At 37.8% G+C, this 22,860-nt stretch overlaps 1 protein-coding gene and 1 long non-coding RNA gene across 3 annotated transcripts in view; one reads left to right on the forward strand and one right to left on the reverse strand.

Moving 5' to 3' along the window:
• Positions 1 to 22,860, reverse strand: part of LOC148216869 (uncharacterized) — a 39,172-nt gene that overhangs the window by 13,186 nt on the left and 3,126 nt on the right. The window contains exons 2-3 of one of the 2 annotated variants that reach the window (XR_015794592.1): positions 16,563 to 16,893; positions 15,796 to 16,388 (exon numbers count right to left, since the gene is read on the reverse strand). This is a non-coding gene — a long non-coding RNA (uncharacterized LOC148216869). Of the gene's footprint in view, positions 1 to 15,795; positions 16,389 to 16,562; positions 16,894 to 22,860 lie in introns of those variants that run through there. The other variant, XR_015794593.1, reaches the window with a different exon arrangement.
• PDE5A (phosphodiesterase 5A) overlaps positions 194 to 22,860 on the forward strand; it is a 102,488-nt gene continuing 79,821 nt past the window's right edge. The window contains exon 1 of the mRNA XM_025166525.2: positions 194 to 456. The gene's annotated coding sequence lies outside the window, so the exon portion shown is untranslated. The remainder of the gene's footprint in view (positions 457 to 22,860) is intronic.

A 22,860-nucleotide genomic window follows, 5' to 3' on the forward strand; every position in this document is an offset into this window, starting at 1 on the left:
CATTTGGTTTGGATTTGGAAAGAGTTTGAGTTTGGACTGCCAAGTACTTTCTACAAACAGTCATTTTTGGTGATTGTTCGCTTCACTAGTGCTATATTTGGACTGGAAAGTAAAGCTGGATGGGGAGAAAGAGCCAGTGCAGTACAACAGGAAGGACTCAAGCAGATGACATTATACATAAGGAAGAAATGACTTTAAAATCTTTGGGTAAATATCCACATTGACCCAGCTAACACTTTTTCCCATGACATCATATTCAAAGTAGCCTGTATATTATAGACCCTACGCTGATGAAAAAGAAACCTTCTACAGTGCAGAAACATAGAACTGATACTGAGCATACCCCAACTGGATGTTTGACAAAGTAAGGATGTTGATGCCAACCATTAAAAATCTCCAAGTATACAAGAGAAGGAGTTATGTATGGAATCCCAGCAAGTTGCTTTGAACTAAGAGGTAAGAATGAGTATGTGTAGATTTGGAAGAATAAATAGAACTAGTAAGTAAGAATAAATGAAGAAGGGTGATATTAGAATGAGTATTGCATTTGGCAAACAATATTATGTTTGTAAAGTCATGTGCTTTGTGCAAGGAATTAAAACTTGAAGCCATGGACTAATGTTGAAAAGGTCAATAAATTAGATAGATTGATAGATCGATAGATCGATACAATATATGGTCAATTAATTAAATTGATTCACAGAAAAAAAACTTTTTATTTTTTAGAAAGGAGAAAATCAGGTTTGTCAGCGTTAACATAAGTGGGGCTTCTAAAGTATGTTGGCAGCACATTGTTACATGCTGAGCAGTATAGTAATAATGGCACTGCTTCTGTTAAAATGAAGCAGAAGAAGCAGAATTACAAGAATAGTCTCCATACAACTGCCTGTTGATTTAATATTGTATAAAAAGATGAGTAAAAATAAGTACTTACATTGATCTTTGTCTTTGGGTCATTGCTATTAATTGTGTATTTGGAGCACAATGTGTTTCTTGCAAAAGTGATCATTAGTACTGTACTTCAGCTTAGAGTCTTACATATAAACATTCAGAAACAATACTTTTTACATTTTCCTGTTGATAATATAATAAAATCCTCTACAAGTTTACTTAAAATTACTTCAGTATGTTGAGTGAGTACAATAGAGCTTTTAAGTAAGCATGATATTTTAAATATTTTTAAATATTCCAGATGATAGGAAAAGTAGTAGTCATGGCTCTTGGTCCTGATGCCTTTCCAACTCCATTTCTTCCTGTTCACTGTTTACTACAGCATGGAACCGTTTAGGTTTGCTTTGTATTAGTGAAGAGAGAGATAAGGGAATCTGAACTGGGTTACATCAAAAGCCTTGAAGAAGAAGATCCTGTGAACAGGGGTCACCAGGGTTAGACTGAGGCTTTATCTTTATCTTATTTGGGTTAGGCTGACTGTGTGGATCTTCTGTCTCTGTAAGTTCAATACTGCATTGCTCACAAATGGTGAGCTTTCTAATTTTTATTAAAGTTGCAAAATGCCATGTATTAATTGACAATAAAAGGGTAGTGAAAGAAAAAGGAAATCCCACTACTTGAATTTTGTATGAACGCACTAAATTTATATTGGGGGAGAACCTGTAAAGCCAGTTCTATTAAATTTCTGTTTTATTTCATTGTGCCTTCATAGTCCTTACAATCCTCAAAGCACAAATTTTATGTCTCTATTTCTTGCAGAATCTGCAGTTATGTAGAGGCTGACATTCTTATTCCTCTTAAAATAGTCGCCTCTCAACAAGGCTTGGGAATAAAATCTTACTTAGCACAAAGGAGTTCCAAGGAACATAGCCTATTAAAATTGCTGGTCTCAGGTGGAGCTTTAAATATAGTTCTAACACATTAGGAAAATACCACATCAAACTTCCTCTGTGCCAGCCTGCTCATTTTGCTTGTTAGCAAAACCTGATCATTAGAAAGATGGTTCTAGCAATAATTCCATAACACAGTCTAATATAAATATTGCTAAATACTAATGCTCAGCATATGTTCATGCTGAAGCCCAGGATGACCATTATTAAAATAATATCTGACAGAGCTAGACGTTTCCAAGTTAAAAAGCACACTCTGGTGAGTCATCTTCAACTTTTTATTACAGATTTCTTATTGCTTTTCTTGTTAATTGTTCAGCAGTTCTCAAATGCATGTAAAGTTAACTTCTGGGTCTTTCTTATAAAGGGTCTGAGGAATAAGTCACACACAAGATGTTGATCATGATGTCTCATTTTAAATATCCTCTGTCCTCATGAAAGATTAAATTCTGGAAAACACTTTAGAAAGATATTTCCTGTAAATGCTATAATTTTAACAAGTAGACATTTGAGTGACTTTCTGTGGGATACAGAGCTCAGAATGGGGAAGAATGAATGAAGCAGTAGCATTGTTAAGGAAGCAGCATAAGTAATTATGATCAACATTTTGAAAGAATTTCCTCTTGCATAATATGTGTGATATTTCATAATGATGCAATATTTTCCAAACATTGGATACACTCTCAGTTTAAAATCTGGGTAGCAGCACAGATGATAATAGCTAGTTTCAGTGTGGTGAAATGTTTAATTGTACTATTTGGTAAGCATGACAAGATCTTTTGGTTGCAAGACATTTCATGTTTCCTTTCCTTTCATGAAAAACTGTAAGGACCTTTGATACACTGAATGAAACAGTTATTCTGGGATGCTTTTTAAAATGCCTCTCATGAGAGCAAAAACAAAACCAAACACAAAGACTTTGTGATAGAAATTACAGAGTAAATGAGAAAATGGTCGCTATATTCTACTGTAGCTTGAAAGGAACTATAGCCGGGGAAGAATAATTATGATGGTCTTGTAAAATGAGTTTGTGCTTCTTACTGAAGGTCAGCTTACTAAATTTAGTTATACAAAGGTGTTGAGCACCTTTTGTAGATGGGTGTAAAGCTAGAATTGTCCCTTGCCACAATCCTGCCTTGTTATCCATTTCTTTTTCTTTATATTGAGAAGAGACAATAATAGAAAACAAGCCTGCAGTGCAGTTCTCTGTTAAGGTCCTATTTCAAGCTGTTGGATTACACTCAAGATACAATTTGCAAAAGCCACATGGCATTGTATAAAAGTATGCAACCTGGAGGTGGGGGGAACGGCATCATTTGGCTTTTGAGTGGTTTGCCAGGGGCCTTCCTCTAAAGAGTAGGCAGGCCCTAGGTAAAAACTAAATTTGATTTAAATGTCCTGTATATTTAATTACAATTCAAATAATTATATGCAGTTAATACAGTTGCTTGATTATGTGCCATCAAGTTGGTGTCGACTCTATGTATTTAATTATTTTTCCCTTTCAATGATATTAGAAATTTCAGGCAGGTGTGAGTCTTTGTAGCGGCCTCAGGGATGAAGGCGAGGCTTTCAAGGGCTTCATGCAGCCCTGGGACTTCAGGTGGTTGTGTCATGGCTGGCATATTGGATTAGGGTTGGAGGAAATGCAAGTTTAAATCCACATAGAATCTGATAGAAGTGCACATAGATACAACTTGATGTTCTTAGTTTATTCGGCCACAAGTTTTTTTTTTTATTCTACTGTAAATAGATTACGATTGGAAATGTCTGTTTACTGCCTCAGCAGAATGCCTAGATCTTTCAAATATGTGGAGCGCACAGAAAATGATCAGCTTTATTCTGCATAAAGTTGACAAGATAGAATAGGAAATCATTGTAGCATAAGCCATGATTTAAATGCCATGTAGAAACTATAAATTCTGATGTATACTGTATTACATTTATATGATCTGAAAAGAAATAGAAATCTTTCTCTGAACCTGTTCAATCAGACTGAAGTTTCATTATGAGAGCAAAAGTCATAAACAATGTGTTTCTTTCAGTTTAAAAAATGAATAAACCTTCACAAACCCTTAAAATATTTAACTTCATTCACTGGATTTTTGGAGTGTGTCAGAACTTCCTATAGAGCCCATTCCAAATTCATAATATCTGTAATAGTCCTAGACTAGTTGAAACAGGCATCACTATAAATTATACGAAAATTAATCTTTTGGAATTTTTTAGACTGCAAAAGAATCCTGTCATTCTTATCAAAATGAAATGTCTCAAACCACATTTGTATAACAATTACAATGTAGAACTTAAACTCCTTATCAAACAAGAAATGTTGATTTTCCAAAGCGATGACTGACTGCATACACACTCTTGTATACCAGTAATGGGTATATAATTAAAAAGGAACCCATCATAGTTCATGTTTCAATATTGTACAGAAAATGTAAGAGCTGCTATGCATTGCTTCTATCAAAACAAACTTTTAACTGAACTGTTCTTCCAGTTAATATAAATTAGAAATATCAGTTTCATTCTCATGCTTAAGGGTGAGATAGTACATGCAGTATTTAGTGGAACACATTACCATAATATTCCTATAAAATTATGATATCTGATAAAGTATAACCAAGCTTTATTCTTGAAACGCCTTTGCACAGCTTCATCTAGTGTGCCAGTTTCATGCTTTCTTAGGTTGGGAAAACTTTCAGACAGTCACTCGTGCCCTAGTCACCTCACAGCTTAACTATCACAATGCAGTGTACATGGAGTTGCCCTTGAAGACCACTTAAACACGTCAATTGTCCAGTATGCAGCAACATGAGCAGTGATGGGCATGCCTCAGTATGCCCATGTGACACCTCTGTTTCATAAGTTGCACTGATTACCAGTATGCTTCTGGGTCCGATTCAAGGTACTGGTTGTGACCTATAAAGTCCTACATAGCATAGGACCTAGTTATCTGAGGGACCACCTATCTTCCAAGGTGTCTGCCCAGCCAGTATAAGCTGAAAGGATTGGCATGCTCCAGGTCCCTTCAGTTAAACAACATCATCTATTGGGATCCAGGAAGCATATCTTCTCTGTCGTAGTGCCTGCCCTTTGGAATGAGGTTGTTCCTGATATTCACATGGCTCCCACCCTGGAAAGGTTCTCCCAGGCCTTGGGTTAGGATTGGATTTGTTTGAGGATATGGGTGGGTTAACTGGACTTACCATTGGTTCTAGTTCTTTATTCCTTTCTAATTCCTTTTATAATTATGATATTCTAGTTTCTGTTCTGATTAATTTTATTGTAGAGTCAGTTGGAAGTCAGGCAGTGCCTAAACTGAATTAATTAAATATTTTTTAAAAATTAAATTAAATTAAATTAAAATTTAAAAATTAAATTAAGTTAAATTAAATCCTAATATTTGGGGGGCTGAAAAGACCACGTGCAACAAAATTTCTATTATCATCTATGGTCAGAGTGCACAAATCAGAGAATCAATAGAACAATCTTCTGCTATCTGGTGCCATCTTAACTTGAGACTTAAGCTTCCAAATTTCCATTCCTCATGGTCCTCCATAATGGCTGTTATTTTCCAATTTTAACGTTCATCAGTCTTTTGAGTGGTCAGCATTTTTGCATCTTAGAATTAATAATCATAGAATGAGGATTTGGGTGACATTTTGGGAACATGAATAGCAGGGATAAAGATGTTGGAGTATCCAATAGGTAGAATCTCTCATACATTCAGTGAGCAAATTCATATGGTTGCCTCTACTACTGGCATTCAAAAGTACACCTGTGAGAATTGTCTGTGTTATACCAAGTACAGAATCTACGTAACTGAACACCAAAATCAGACATGCTTGTCCTCATCTTATTATGTTTCTTAACATACTTAAAATTGTTCATTCAAGGAATTGTGTAGGCAATATAATAAAATTTTAATCCTTAACATTTTTATTAAGGTCTTTAAACAAATAGTTTAAATCTGTTTTTCTGTATTTTGGGTCTTTAAGTGACAAAATTCTTTAACTGGGAACATGGAAGCTAATGAATGAAGGAATAGCTGAGAAACAATGGGAAAGTGAAGATTTTAACAGTTTGCTAATTTTATGTTAGTTTTATTTGTGTGTTTTAAATACTGTAACTAGTTTAAAGATTCTGGAATTAAGTGGATAAATATCCAAATAAATGATAAATATAATAGGAAATGATCTTAGGGTCTGCACAGTTATTGGAAAAATACTATTATTGGATAGTCTAGAAGTACAGCTGGTAAACATTTGGTTCCAACAAGTGAAGTAGAATTTGAGGTTGTCATCTGCTAAGATATGTGGACCGTGTGGTTTTCAGGATCACTATAGAGGAGTTTTGTGGCTTTCACTGCCAGCATTGCAGAAAGTGAATCAACTGTACATTTTCTTTTACTTGTATGAAAGTGAAACCCAATCCTTAGATTTGCTGTATATATGAACTAACCTTGACTGTTTGAATTTGTGCCATAGTTTGAGGAGATAGTGATAGCTTGCAGATTGATTAATACCTTTTAGATTATATTCACTGCATCACCAATCAAAGGAACAAAGAGGCTTTGTGCTGGAGTAAACTTGAGTTCATTTTGAAAAGAAAACTTGGGCTGTTGTTTCGATAAAAGCAGCATGTACCAGAACTATTCTGCTCTAGGTAAAAAAGGGCAGCATTTGGTGGTTTAATAGCTTCTGGCTAGGAAAAAAGAACATGGTCTGACATGAGCAATGTCATGGTGATGATGGGAACCTCCATTTATTATATAAATCCATGGAACTGCTTGCATTTGGAATGAACCAGAAATTCTCTTGGTAATCTTTAGCAAGCATCTTATCCATACTGTTTCTCAAAGAGCCCACCTGAAGTCTCTATAAATGAAAAGACCCTCATTTCAATGACAAATGCTCTAACACTTGGTAAAACATCAAAAACTAGAGCTTATTATAGAGAGAACTGTAGCCTGATCGCACATATCAGAAGTTAGCCAACACAGCTGATTGGCCTTGGGCTTCCTTCGATGGGTACCTGCTTTCAGAAGGACGGGAACATCCATCCTTCCATCATCCTAGTGTATGGCATGGAATCACCAGTAAGAAAGAATCTGGCTTGTGAAGAGACAGTTTGTGATATCTTTAGTTTACAAAGATACAAGTAGCATATTTATGTAGAAATAAGTTTCACTGAATGCAAAGGAATTAGCTTCTGAAAGAAGGTGTGCAGGATCTGTGACTGGGTATTGATTATCTGCATTTATCTCTATCATGACTATCTCAGCAAGATACCATCAAATGGATCCTCTCTTAAATACTCCTTTATTAAATACTTGGAGTACTCAAGTTCTCACAGGGAGTTCAGTTTCCATTGCTGAAAACCCACTTTTGCAGCTGTCTTCCCCTCTGACAGTACAAGTGTTTAGGCCATTCTAGCATTGACAGTAGCTTGGAAACATTGACTACATGGATAGTATTGGTCGGTAGCCATGTGAAGAATAGTGCCTCTGTATCATGAGTGGAGTACCTGTGGTCCTTTGGATATTGCTGAGTATAGTACAGTACAGTTCCTAGCAGCCCCAGCTAGCATAGCTAATGGTGAGGAATACCATGATTACAAGTCAGAGATATCTAGATCACAGGTTCTTTGTCTGTGGTCTGTCTATGTGAAATGGCATATGGATAAACCTGCACTTGCTCAATGTCATTTGATTTTACACTTTCCCTTCCTCATCATCTCAACCCTCCTGTAAATACTATGAAGTTAGGAGACTAGTATCTATGAGCAAATGAAGTATCATTGGAGACGACACATTTATATACCACTTTGGTTGCTGTGTTATAATCTGTTTGCAATTCCTCAAAAAAATTTCTTCCCTTATAAAGCGCCTGCTATTCTCTTCCATATGGTCAGAGTGCTTCAGAATTTATGTCAAATTTCTCTTGGTGGTGTTTTTGGGATGATTTCATTGCTGGAGGTTCTTAAGGCTGCTACCAAGATGTTAGGCTCTTTCTGTTATACATATTTCTATAATTCTGAAATCTCACTGGCTGCCCACCTTGCCAGTGTGAAAATGTCCAATGGGAGAATCTTTCTCATGATATCTTCCCTTGGGATTGAACTGAAGCATAGAAAGTCAGGGAGGCTGCAAATTTCTGGAAAAAATTGTCCAATGAAAGACATACACCCCTTGGTCACCTTTTAAGTAAGTAAGTGCAAGAATACTATACTCCCCAATGTGACTCTAAGCTCTGTGAGCAAGATAAGATGTTTTATGTCACCTTTGCCAAATGGCAGGAAGATTCCTGAGAATGTCAAGGAAGCAGAAAAGAATGATTCATTTATGCTCTTTTCCTCTCTTGCTAAAATAAACAAACCCAGATCCCCACATTAAAAAAAACCCAAATAAATAGGGAATAGCTAGTTAATAATAACAATTAACTAAATGTTGAGGAAGATATGGATGAGGAGGAGGTTTATGGTGACGTAATGAGTGAAACGCACAACCTTAACTAGAAAGAGATGGTCCATGGCAGACAATCCACCTCTTCAAAATCACCGCTGGCTTCCACAACTTGAAGAAGCAATGTGATAGAGTTCAGTTTTGCTCAATGGTTTTGGTTTTTTACTTTGTTTTTCTTCCCATTGGTATAAAACCTACCCAGCGGGAGCTGCAAGCCTGAGGCATGCATTTTTATATCATGACAATTATAAGGAGGTAGTACTTTTTCTGGGGGGTTCAGGTTTATTTATTATATTCTATTGTTTCTGTATTTTAGGGAATATGCAAAGAAAAGGTCATCTGACCTACAGCCATATAAATCAATCCTCTTCAGCCTGGCATCTCCAGATAATTTAAGAGCAGTGCTCCAAAAATTCAGAGCCACTAATTGTCAGAGCTGTGGTCACAACATATCTGGAAAAGCAAGAGGCCAAAGTTAGAGAAGGCTAATGTGTTTTGTTACAGAACAGTGCAGATCCAAGATAGTCTGGGCCAAACTATTGTCCTTTGTATTTTCAGTATTTCTTAAAACGAAGTTCCAAGCACTTTGAACTATATATAGTTATAGCCTTTGGAAATGTATTTGCTGTGAAAGTCTGCTACGTGCTCTCCAGATTATGGGAAAATGTAAACAGCCATCCATCTGCATTTTCTTCTTTTTTGCGTTATAATAAGCAGAACGACAAACTTCTAGATAATGGATGGCTTTCCACAGACTTTCTCTGAGAGGAAAAAGACTTACACATTTCATACTTCAGGCAAGAATCTGTAAAGAATGTGGAGCAGTTTGGTTCAAATGTACACAGGCTGTCATCCATTGTTAAGAAGATGTGTGCATATTTTTTTTACTTAGGAGTAAGTCCTTGCCATTGGATCCAAAGGGATATCTTGCTAGCAAGTGTGTTTCACAGTGCATTTATTAACCCAATTAGTAGATTAACAAAGAAATAAAACTGTAATCCTAAACATAAAACTTTCTCCAATTAATACAGGTAGGATTGACGATATAGTAGTATCAAGGCTGCAGACATCCTGTCACCCTCCATGTGCCAAATCAAGTGAAAAAATAAATACAAGTAAACTTAGATTTTCTTTAAGCTAACAGATATATTGTATTATAGTGTAAAATCATTATTTTTATTTATTTATACATAGACTTATCCCCACCCATCTCCCTGCAATGGGGGACTCTGGGCGGTTTACATCAATTTAAAACAATAAATACATAATTAAAATTTATAAAAGACAGACACACCTACACAAATGGAAAGAAGAGAAAAAAATAATCCAAGAGGCCGATGGAAGCCACACTAGGCCTCTAGGGGGCTAGCCAACCCCATTTCTGACAACCTCCCTCCCTATCCCAGGCCAGATGGCAGAGCCAGGTCTTCAAATCCCTCCGAAAGGCTGGGAGTGAGGGGGCCTGTCTCACCTCCGGGGGCAAGATGCTCCAAAGGGCGGGGGCTACAGCAGAGAAGGCCCGCCTTCTAGACCCCACTAGTCAGAGTTCTTTTGCCAAGGGGGTCTGGAGCATGCCCTCTCTGTGAGATCGGGTGGGATGGGTTGAAATCGTGGGGACGAGGCGGTCCCTCAGGTAGCCTGGCCCCATGCCATGTAGGGCCTTAAAGGTGATAACCAACACCTTGAATTGGACCCGGAAGCAAACTGGTACCCAATGCAGCTCACGGAGCAAAGGTGTTATATGGGTCCTTCTTCGGACCCCAAAAATAGCTCGTGCGGCTGCATTCTGGACCAGCTGAAGCTTCCAGATACTCTTCAAGGATAGCCCCATGTAGAGCGCATTGTAGTAGTCTATCTGGGAGATAACAAGGGCATGAGTGACCGTTCGTTTGCCATTAGCAATAAAATATATAGATAGAAATTGCACAGGGAAAGAGCCCCCCCACACACACACATTAGTGCTAATATGTACTTGTACAATAGATGATCTGGGCAACAGACAGATCCTGCAGGAGTGGGAAGGGGGGAAATGGAAGTTTAGTGGTCTATTGCAATTCTGTGCCAGTAGTGATTATATGTATAACTGCTAGAAAGCACTAAAACATGTTGCAGAGAAGAGTCCAAGTAACAGCAGTTTTGGTGATAATAGATGAACAGAACAGAGGTTCCTTGTAGAACTGGCCTTGCACCCTTTGGAATGGATAAATAGTATAATTTAAAAGCCTATTTGCCATTATTGCTTTGCAGCTAGTTCATTACTTAAAGTAATGCTATTGGAACTTAAAATACTGCTACTTTATCTTTATCCATATGACCATATTCCATATTCAAAAGTATGAAAACAAGAGGAGTATAATAATCTTCTGGTGGATGTGCTACTTTGTAATATATTTTCTGAAACCAATCATTGATCATTGTTCTGCTTTTACTCCACATCCTCAGGATTGTCGTTTTGGCAGCAAGAGTTCTGCTTTTTTTCATCGACTCTCTGGTGTTCATGATTCAGAATTAGATTTGCTTGTTAGCCTTGTATTTGGACTGTTACATTTTTTTAATGCATTATTTAACATTCACAATAAATCAAATGAGATAGTTGAAGGACGATAAATGTTCTCTTAAGAACTAATACACTGCATGTTTGATCCATCACAATTCAAAACTATTTCAAAACTAGGGCATAAGCTAAAGCCTGACCATCCTTTGGGATGTTTGTCTGTTGTTGTTGTTCAGTCGTTAAGTCGTGTCCGACTCTTCGTGACCCTGTGAACCATATTGCGCCAGGCCTTCCTGTCCTTCACTGCCTCCCTGAGTTTGCTCAGTTTCGTGCTTATTGCTTCAGTGATGCTATCTAACCATCTTATCCTCTGCCGTCCCCTTCTCCTTTTGCCTTCAATCTTTCCCAGCATCAGGGTCTTTTCCAAAGAGTCCTCTCTTCGCATTAGGTGACCAAGGTATCTGAGCTTGAGCTTCATTATCAGTCCTTCCAATGAGCAATCAGGGTTGATGCTAGAAAGCAAATTCCAGAGTCAGATGCTACAACTGTGAAGGCCCCATTGTCCTAAACAGGGCCTCTAACGGGGCTTCTAAAATAGTCTTGGAGGGTAGACACATTTCTGCATGATCCTTCACTTGCACATGCTACCTATCCCTTAACTGTTGCAAACTTGGTGCAGAATAAATCTCCATCAGCTTTGAAAAAGCACATAATTATTTAAATTCTGAATAATGAAAGAAATAGATTGCAATTCTATTTTCTGCCACTAAAAGCAACGGTATTTCAGTTGCGCATTTGTTCCAATTAAATTGTCTGCTTCAAAAAATACCTTTTCTTCTTTATGCCTGCTCTCCCTTATATTATTGTTCTAGGATTTCCTATCAGGATATGGCATATGAAAGCCAACGGTGTAAGGAGAATATTTGAGAGGGGGGAAATTGCAAAATGGTGAACTTAAGAGAAGTCATACCTCTTCCACTGGATTTGCTTGTGCATTCTATGGATTAAATCCAATTTGGACATTGGAATCAGAAAACAGGGAAAGGGAAAAGATCATGTTGATTCGTATCTGCTGCTTGTTAAAAAAGAAAAGCAAAGCCAGCAACATTCTGCAGTTCTTGACATAGTCCCAAGCACTCTGGGTTTCAGTTAGAAAAATGTGTGAAAAAAAATCAGTTAATAATTTAAATCACAACAGATTGAATAAACAAGTGGGCAGTGTGGTTTTCCTGTGTTTACCAGATGGCATGTTCCTGATGCTGGCAGATAGGATGGAGTTTTACTTTGTTTTATTCATCTCCTTAAATAGCCGCAAATGAGAAAGAACTTTCATCATTCGGTATGAAAGGAAATCAAAGATTGCCATAGTCTTTTGTAATGAGCAGCTTTAGTTTGCCCTCCCAAATGAATATTTAATAACCCTAAAGGCTTTTTCAAGTCTCTCCTGCTGATTATGTTTTTTTTAATAGTTTTAATAGTTTTATATTGTTTTAAATGTTTTTAAATTATTCTTGTGGTTATTTTGTTGTATTGTTTTGTGTTTTTAACTTTGTATGCCACTCAGAGTCACATATGTGAGATGGGCAGCTATATAAATTTATCAAATAAATGAATCAATAGGTAGTCCTCATTTAGTGACTGCCTCGCACAGTGACTGTTTGCAGTTACGACAGTGATGAAAAAGTAACTCCGCCACCCCAGCTGAAATGTCTTGTGCAAAACATGACTGTGTGTACACAGATACACATACCATGAAAGAAAAGATAGGAAAACCAGGGCCCTCCAGAGTCTTTGAGCTTCATCTCCCATTAGTCCCTGCCAACACTGACGATGGCAATGGTTTGTGGGGGCTGCAATCCAAAACATATAGAAAGCACTAAGTTGCCTATTCCTACCTTAAAGTGAAAAGGGAAGCCCTTGCATCATAATTCCTGTGGGCCGTGGGTCATTCAGGGCAGTACCTGGGACAGCTCCCAGTGCAAATTTCAAGAAACCATGAAAGTTCCTTTGGCCACAGAGGGTCTAATTATACCAGAATACTGAAGCAGTCAAATTATGAATGTTAAACTTTGCCCTAATGGCAACTTCAGCTAGAATTTAAAATGGCAAAAGCCTGGCCAAAAGCCTGGAACTTCAGCATTGCTGGGCACCCTCCAGCTGTACCTTCTGGTTTCATTGCCAAGAGCAATCAAGGGTACTTTATTTTATACTCCATAAATGAATGTACTTTTTCAACTTTTGCACATGAATGGGGCATTGTTGACTGTAGCTTATCTAAGACAGTTCCTCCAGACTGTTATAATGAAAAAGGAAACAGGAAGCACTGAATTTTGGTATTTTAAGCTATGAAGAAATGTGGAACACAGTGCAACTGAATTTTTACACTGGTATAAGATCCAGAAATAATTGTCATGATTAGATCTGTTTTTAAGTACCCAGAAACCTGCACACAGGGTCTAGAAACTTGTTAGGCAATGTTTTCTGCTATTTCAACTTATTTGAGGTGTAGTAAGCTTGAGGTGTAGTAAGTTGTAGTAGTAATACAACTCTTAACCATCTTGCTTTTGTTCCTATTTCCAGGTATTTTGTACTGTGAAATTAGGGAACTAAAATGCTTTCGAAAATCCAAATTTGATGTCATTGGAGGTATTTTCAGAGGGAGGGGTATTTTAAATGGGAGAAGAAGCTTTATAATTTATTGGGAAAAGTTTTAATTTCATATTTAAAGTGGTTTGGTAAATACAAGACTGTTGGCATACTAATACTGGCATCTTACTGGTGTCTAAATGGCACTAACCAATTATAGGAACAAGAATCTCTTGAATAAAGCTTATTTTCATGCTCAATAACATTTCAGAGTTCAAACTTCCCTTTATAATATAACTTAATATACTCTTGCCACAAAAAAAGTCAGCAAGAATTTTTTTTCTATTGTTTAACACAGTACACATAAGGTTTTGCTCAAAGTTGAAGCCTAGACCTGTTTGTAATTATAAAATGGTCTATATTTTCTTCTTTGAGCACAAATAATACTCTGCTTTATATCATATCTCAACTTGTATAAACCTCTGTGCTTTTTCAACTTATTTTTGTTGCTTTAAAATAAATCAAATGCGCTGTGCATATTGCATTTTGCCCCAGACAAGGTGTCTGGTTCTCTCAGTGTTTATGTAAAATAATCCAGCATGTTTTTTAAAGGTGGGATACATTTCTTCACTGTTTAGAAAAGCCATCATTCTCAAGAAAAGTGAGAATCCTTAAAACATTGCTCAACAAACTAGCCTAGAGTCCTAGATCTTTGCATTTCATTACCCAGAGGCATGCTTTCATCTGAGGTGGTGTGTTCTGTATGTGGAGAATATGGCTTTGAAGTATAAAGGCCACTGAGGCCAGGTTCCAATGTTAATTTTAGCTCTCTAACCAGTTGGGACTGCATAACGTGTTTCTCCTCTGCTCTTCTACAGGCTCTTGAGTTCAAATCTGCCCATACATAGATGATGGCCTGAGGGAGCTGATTATGTTGGGCTACTAATTCCTAACATACCTTGACAAATAGAAGTACTCTCAGGCAGCATACATATTGTCTCCTTAAGTTTGAGGAGCTGTATTTAAAAGGCTTTCACTTCAGTCAGTTCCAAATTATTGGACATCTTAGAGTCAACCCTGCTGATGCTGTTCCAAGCTACATGGTTAGCTCACTAGATGGTTGGGAAAGGAGATGACCATAGGAAATCAGTTGATTAATTGTATCCTATTCATTGGGGAAAAGGTGAAACATTAGCAAATAGATAAATTCAATAATGAAGCTGTGATTGTCTTCATTTATTAGTAGCATTCCCTTACGGTATCTGATTCAACTCATTTAACTATAGCAGCATCCTGAATTGTTTCAAACCACACTAGGATTGCATGATTGCTGATTGGGTAGCCATTCCAGGGCACAGATATGGGCTGGTCAGTGTGGGAAGATAGCCAGCCAGCAACTACAGATTTTTACTGTATTGCCCAAGATATTCACCTGCCATCATTGTCACCTCTTACTTGCATCATGACAAATGTTTCTGCTAGTCAGACACTTCATTGCTATCATCACTCAATAACAAAAGGCATATCTGTGGAAGACCTTTGAGGAAGGGCAAAAATAAATATTTTGCATTTATTTGCAAGAAGATAATGTAATAAACACATCAAAATACTAATTTACAATGGAATGCATAGGTCTTAAAACTCATTCCAGTTTTAATAGTAAATGTCAGAAATGGGCAGTCTTTTGCTTTCAGTGATGAAGCTGAAGAATTTATGCTTTGTCTTGTTTTATTTGTTTAGATACAAACAAATACAAACTGACTTTGGAAACTACAACCATTCCACATAGGGATGAACAAACCAAGTGATTTTTTTTTTTTTAGGGAATTCATAAAGTGCAATTGATACTATTTGCTTTGAGGTTTGGCTCAGAATGCCTTTTCTCTCCCCCTTAAAATCAGGAATCAGTTTACCTGGCACTAAAAAGAAAAGTAATAACAACAAACAAAAAACTCCAACTTTGCTACCAAAATGCCTACCTTAATTATTCTTTAACATACTGTAGGATCAGTGCTAGAGACTACTAGAACTTGAGAGTGTCTAGAAATATCTCTCCCTGAATGCAGGATGACTTAATTCTCCATAGGCAAGAATAAGGATAGTATCACAAAAGAGCAAGAGAAGGCAGATGAATTCAGTAATCTTCTAAAAGAAAAACTGATGACACTAGGCCAGTGGAAGTAACTCATGTGTCTACTAAATGGAGTTAGTGTGGGCTACCAAACAAAAAACAAAATGTTTAACAGACTTCTTCTGAAAAAAATAAATCAAGATAGCAACAAAGGTTTGTTTTTAAAAATCTATAATACTTAAAAAAAAATTCTTAATGAAGCATTTATTTATTACTGACTGGTTGATCAATTGATTGATATCCTGTCTTTACTCCAAGATCTGAAGGTGGCATACGAACCACTTGCTCCTCCAATTCTTCCCATCAATAACTATCATGCTAGATAGTGGGTTTCAAAGATAGTGGCTTGTGCAAAGTCACCCAGTGAGCTTTCATGCCTGAGCATGGGTTTCCTCGGTCCTAGTCGAACACCTTAACTCTACATCATACTATTTACTGCAGTTTACTGTGAAAGAATATACTAAATATAGTACAAAGCATATTTGAAGGCTAATCTTGTAAAAACTCTGTCAACTATTTCTTAAGAACATTTTAATTGCTGGAAATATTAGCCTGTTGGAGGTGATTTTTCCTCATTTATGGACAAATGCACAAACATAGGAAGGTGATTTTGAAAATATTTCACTTGGGTTTTGGCTATGTCAACCCCTTGATTTACTGACAATATTGTTGAATACAATAGGTGACTTATTTACTGTAACAAAATAGTTTTAGCAAACGCACTACCAACAGTGGAAATAATTTGGACATACTATTGGAAATTGGATGTGGTGTCCTCCTTTCTTGAGTCACTGAAAAAACATTCTTGTTATTGTAGAAGTGGGAAACTGGCTAAAATTATTCCCACAGGCAATGAGAGTCATAAGCCTGAATGGAGGAAGGAAATGTTTATTAATTATTGAAATAGATGCTGGAAGAAAAGTCAGCAAAAACAACATATTTGATACTCTGATAGTGTTAGACTACATATATTAAATAGTGCGTCACTTATTTTTATTCTTACTACTTTTGCTTCTTTGCCATTGTTTTCCCTCCCCTTACCTGACCAGAGCGAAGTTCCAAATAATCTTGGTGAGGTCAGTTTTCTACAGGAGAGACAGCCATGGGCTCCAAGTTTTCTTGCAGAGACCGTTGAATTAAGAGCTTCATGTCTAGAATGGGTGGTGGGGTAGGAACAACACATCAAGGCATTGCTAGCCTCAGGGCAAACGAAATGCCACAGGGTCCTCTGAGCTTGGCATGTAGCAGTCTGCTTTTATTAAACATCTCCTTCCAGGGTACATTCCAAAACTTTCTCCATAACTCTCAAGCTTCCACCAGTAGTGTCTTGGTTTGATTTATGTGAAAAACATATGGCTGGCTAATCTTTTTCCTTTAAAAAAAAAAAAGAGGGGAAAGGTTACCTGATTTATTTCACTTTTCCCATTAATTGTGAGTCCTACCCAGAATAGCTGAAATTATTGTGGAAGTACACCCACCCTTATTTCAAAACTCAGATTGAGTGGGTTCTCTTCTTTGGGGCCACTGTTGTGGGATCTGGAAGAACTCAGAGTGACCACCAGAAATGACTTTCAGACCAAGAGTGGTGCTGCAAGTGGAAGACCACCAGGCTCAGGCCCTATAAGTTGGAGCCCTCCAAGCTCACCTACACTTTTTATTTGAGAATTTCAAACAAGGTCCTGACATCATCCAGTTCTTACTGGCTCACTAGTTGTCTGGCCCATTCCGTCTCCTTGCTATTGCTCTTCTCCTTAGGGAGGGGAGAAATGGGGAGTATATGGGCACATATGAATGCCCTTGGAAAGTATCTTGCCCATAGACTTCTTAGTGCTGGCAATACTATACCAGTGATATAAGTAACATCATTAGAACTGGACTTTCAGGACCAAAAATCCAAAAAACCCACATTGTTCTAGTAGTTGTATATTTAATCTGTGCCTTGTGCTTTCTTATTTGATAGCTGTTCTACTACCTCATTTTCTAGTAGAATCACTTCTTAAAGAGTCCACTGGAATTGGGTGGCCAATAAATTTAAATAAATAAATAAAACATTTTCCATCTAGAAAAGTTTCTGCTACATCAAGGTGGCAATCCCCAGGAAGGGTTAAAGGTTAAGAATAGCAGTCTTATCAATCTAGCATTTTCACGTGAGAGATAGAAGAATATAAATAAAAAAGAAGTGATTCTGGTGCTGATACCAGAATGTAGAAAGAGCAAGGAAGGTTAATTGCTACAGCTAGAGTGCTGTTTACTAATTGCTAGACTTAGGTGGCTGCCCCACTTAGATGTCTTCTTCCAATGGTTCTGTCACAGGAAAGCAGACAGAGGGGCAACCATCTTAGATCACACATACCAGGATGCATTTTGTGTGTGTGTGTGTCTGTGTGTGTGTGCATGGTTTCTGCTCATGTGATTTTTGCTGCTGCTGCATGGGGGGGGGGGGGGGGGTCAGGCATCAGGAGGAATGGAAAGACAACAGTGAAAGACAGATTTTTTTATATTATCTAGTTGGCTTTGTGCTCCTTAAACTAGATTGTGACCTTAGGTGGAATGGAGGACACCATCCTATTGCCATGGTTGAAGATTAAGTCTGGCTGGCTTCTCTATGTAGGACTGGCAAAAAAATACAGGGAGCAAATGTTTTCCAAGTAACCCATAGATTTCTATAGGCTTCACAAGGATGTAGAGTTCAGTGGGCATTATTTAGTGCTGACTTCTGGACTTCTTTATATTTGGTATACGTTAGAGGGAGTAAAAACATGCTTTGAAATAGAGGCCAATAGATGAAGAAAATCTTGATATGGCTGTCAACCTTCATCATAACTTTCTAATTCAGAGGATCAGCGTGTCTGTTCCCCAGCTGCTTCCTATCATTGCTCATCAGTTTTAGTGAAACAAATAAAGATAAAAATTCCTTTTTAGGAATGCAATTGCTTAAATCCATAATATTCAGTATGAGCTCCACAGGCACAGAGTTATCAGGAATACACAGCAAACTGCAGGCTGAAGTTGACAGTCATTTGTTTCATGTTAAGCCTGTGATGGTTGATATCTTTGAACTGCAAACACAGCTGCTGAGCAACTTCCCTTTCACTTTGTTCTCTGTACAGACTCTGCCCCTTTGAGCTTTGTTTATGTGTATGAGATGTGCTTATCATAAATAATATTATTGACCATTTCCTGATTCAAATAATGTAACCGCCCATTAATTCATTTTCAGCCACAACGATCTAGAAAAGATGCTTCAGAGCTCTCACTTTGGGCATCCTTATTACGTTTCTTACTGGCAAGTCTTAGGGCATATTGTTTCAAACATTTCATAGTGGTTTAGAATGTTAAGCACAAGATACAGTAAGATAAATGGGAAATGAATAACAGTATCAGTGTTGTTTTCCTTCCATTTGGGTACCATCTGCATTGGAAACTATTTGTTTTCAGGCTTCTTATGTGATCTGTACTGTCCTAATAACTGCTCCTCAACAACTTTCTTTAAGAATTCCAATCACCATGATTTGTGTCAGAGTTGTGCAACATCTTTTGCACCAAGAGCCATACTTGGTGTTAAGAACCAAATGTAGGCAGAGTCTGGATTAGGCCAAAAAAGGTGAAGTCAGGCAAAAAAGATAAATTTGATTTAATTTAAATTTAATATAGGTTATATTAAGACAATTCAGTACAATGGAAATGTAATAATGTTCCTTTCTATCAAATTAAAAATTACATTTTGGTGGCAACTTCTGAAGAGACTGAGAAACACAACCAAGGCTTCTGAGAACAATCTATGTCCCTGGGATCTTAGGTTGTGCATTTCTGGTTATGCTTCAGTACCATGACTTACTTGGCACTATGATTATGGCCAAGATACCTTGCCGAACAAATCTTAGCTCAATGCAGTGTATAAACCCAATGTAATTAATTTGTCATGGTCAGACCATTGTAGCTGGCGTACTGAAAGTTGTATCCTATGGGTTTGAAACCTTCAGAGTTCTTACATTCTAAGTCATGATTTGCTTTAACCACAGTTTGTTGAATAAACATTGTTAAATTCACAATATAAGCTGAAACTAAACAAAATACATTGGGAATTTATAGCCAATTCCCGAATGGGTTGAGGAAGCCACTGTAAGGGGCCTGTTGGTGACACTCAATTTTCTTGTCCAGTGGTGTCCCTTAAGAGTAAGGCAGCAATAGTGCTTTTATGGAAATCTTTTTTCAAATTTCTCATGGTGCTAAAATATTAGGTTGCTTGGGGAATTATAGACAGTTAAATGGTGGTACCCAGTAGTCATAGCTGGCATCGATTGGAGATGTGAGGGCACTTGCCTAAAGGCATACAAGGGTCATTTTTATTCTGCCACCATTTTCACTCCCCAGGTCCTAAACATTGCTGGCTTGTGGTTAATTTCACTGCTGCCAACTGTCAAACTGTTAAGGAAACCACAAGCAAAGCATTTATTCTCTTTCATCCAACCACCAACACAAACTACGAAAATGCAAAATGGGCATTCAGTCAGTGCCCCATTGCAGTTTGAATGTTTAATTTATGTTGGGTGCATTTATCCAGTGATTTTTCAAAAAAGTTAAAATCAGAGCAGTAGCTATGGGTGGAGGGGAACTGTGAATCTGTAAAGGCACCTCCCTTTGATGCACTTTAAAAATATGTAAAAAAATGGCACCTTGACAAGACATCTTGGCAATGGGGAAGGGGAAGAAGCTGCTTTGACCCCAAATGGGTCCAGCAAGAAAGTAGTCTTCCCACAAGTTTTTCAAAGCTTCAGAGTAGCAAAAGGAAAGTTATTTGTAGTGTGATTTCAAATACACTGAAGCCCAGCCAGAAATAAATCTGCTTAGCTCTTGATCTCTGCCAGCCTTGTGGATTCATTAGAGGTCTAGTGCTGAGTTTCAAGCCGATTCAAAGTCTTTGTGTGGAAGTACCTTTACATCAAAAAGCCTTGCATGTACACTGCACTGGACCTGCTTGTGAAGCTATGTGAGGTCCCCACATCTTATTAATTATGGCCTTTTTAATATTTATTTATTTATTTATTTATTTATTAAATTTCTCCCTGCCCATCTCCCCCTAATGGGGGACTCTGGGTGGCTCACAACTCATTAAAACAATAAATAAAAATACAATTACATAAAACCTAAAACCTGTAGAAACAATTACTAAAAAAGAAAGAGCCCAGGAGGCCGATAGTTCAGAGCAGCAAACACTAGGCCTCTAAGGGGCTAGCCATCCCCACACCTGATGTCTTCCCTCTGCACCCCAGGCCAGATGGCAGAGCCAGGTCTTCAAATCCCTCCGGAAGGCCAAGAGTGAGGGGGCCAATCTCACCTCCGGGGGCAAGATGTTCCAAAGGGCGGGGGCTACAGCAGAGAAGGCCTGCCTTCTGGACCCCACTAGTCAGAGCTCTGTATATGTATACAGAGTATATAAGTATAGAATATGACAAATTCTATTAATTATGTTCCATTTAGTATGTTTGTATAAAAATAGAAACCACAGTTGAGAACATACATGCCAAATCTAACCTGTTAAAGCTTTGTTACAATATTTGTATTGCAGACAATTAAACATAATTAATGAGAACTAGCCATACCTAAACAAGTTGAAAATATCCTTATTTGTTTATATTCCTGACTTACCAAAGTTTCCAGTCTATATGGGACTGGAAATAGTTCTGCCTAAAATGCTGGACAGCTGCAGCAGGCAGAATTTATAAGGCTGCCAGATCTGGGCCCCAGTGTGACTTGGAGAGATACAGAAAACTCAACTCTTAACACCTTCTAGTGGGCATCAGTACTTTTGAAGGCCAATATGGTAGCCCTAATACTGAGCTAGATTAGTGTGGACTGTTGTGGCTCAAGGCCACAATGGCCTCTTGGTCCCTTTTCTTACCCCTGTAAGACCCCTCCAAATAGGGGTGACTCCACAGTCTAAGCCCTACCCCTTTTTAAGTGTCATGGCCACCATGCATCTTGATATTTTTTACTTCTACCCCTGTCCTCCCACTTATGCCTCTGCTTCAAATCACAACTCTTGAAAACTGGCAGTATTTGAAGTTGGAAATTCAGAAAGGCTGTAAATTTAAAATGTATATTTTAAAAATAATAATCCAGACTCCCCCTCAAAGGGGAGCACAGCCTTACCTTCATGCATGACTCAGCCTTGCTTATTTTGCATCATTATTCCATCCAGTAGCATTGTTTTAAAACTGGAAGAAGAAACATCAATAACCTGTGCTATGCTGATGACACTGTTACCTTGATGGCCAAAAATGCAGAGGATCTGCAAGCTCTAGTAATAAAAGTCAAGGAGCACAGTGAAAAAACGGGACTAAAATTAAATATAAAGAAGACCAAACTAATGACAACAGGTAGAACAATCAGCCTTAGAATTAAAATGAAGATATCAAAGTGACAGATACCTTCTGTCTTTTAGGATCAGCCATCAACAGTAAAGGGACAAGCAGTCAAAAATATGCTGCAGACTAGCACTTGGTAGAGCAGCCATAAAGGCTACGGAAAAGATATTCAAATGCCGTGATGCGTCTATACCTACAAAGATCAGAATTATGCAAGCCATGGTATTTCCTGTGACACTCTATGGGAGTGAAAGTTGGACTTTAAAGAAGCAGGATAGGAAGAGTATTGACACCTTTGAACTTTGGTGTTTGAGAAGACTCCTGGGAATACTGTGGACAGTCAAGAAAACAAACCAATGGATCATCAAACAAAGCATTGAACAAAGCAGAGTTCTCACTCAAGGGGCAAGTGACCAGACTCAAAGTATCCTACTTTGGAAACATTATGTGAAGACCTAGCTCCCTAGAGAAGGCTTTAACGCTGGGAAAGGTGGAAGCAAAGAGAGGGAGAGGACAATCAGCAGCAAGAAGGACAGACTTAGTTACAGTGGTGATGAGTGCACTGTTGGAAGCACTGAAAGACCAGGTAGGGACAGATTATCATGGAGAAAATCTATCTATATAGATGCTAAGCATTGACAGCAACTTGATGGCACATAATCAATCAATCCTATCCAGAGAGAGAGAGAGAGAGATTGAGATTCAGTCAGTCAGTCATTCTGAGCCATTCCCAGTCTTCAGACTGCTAACTTCTGAATTTGATGAAGCATCTTCCTATGTTCCTGAGAGAAAAGAGATACCTGCACTTTGTTACTTCATTCTCTAAACACAGGTAACAAAGCTCAAGCTGATCTAGGACTCCAGATGAATTGTCCTTCTGAAAAAAGCCATCATTTTCTCTGGAAGAACTTTCTCCCAAACTTGTTACTTGACATTCAATCACTTGATCACACATTTTGCCAAATCTTGTT

This window comes from Python bivittatus, unplaced genomic scaffold, assembly GCF_059951505.1.
Source record: "Python bivittatus isolate LINGU-HERP-01145 unplaced genomic scaffold, Pbiv_v1 ctg000070_np1212, whole genome shotgun sequence".
Taxonomy (NCBI): domain Eukaryota; kingdom Metazoa; phylum Chordata; class Lepidosauria; order Squamata; family Pythonidae; genus Python; species Python bivittatus.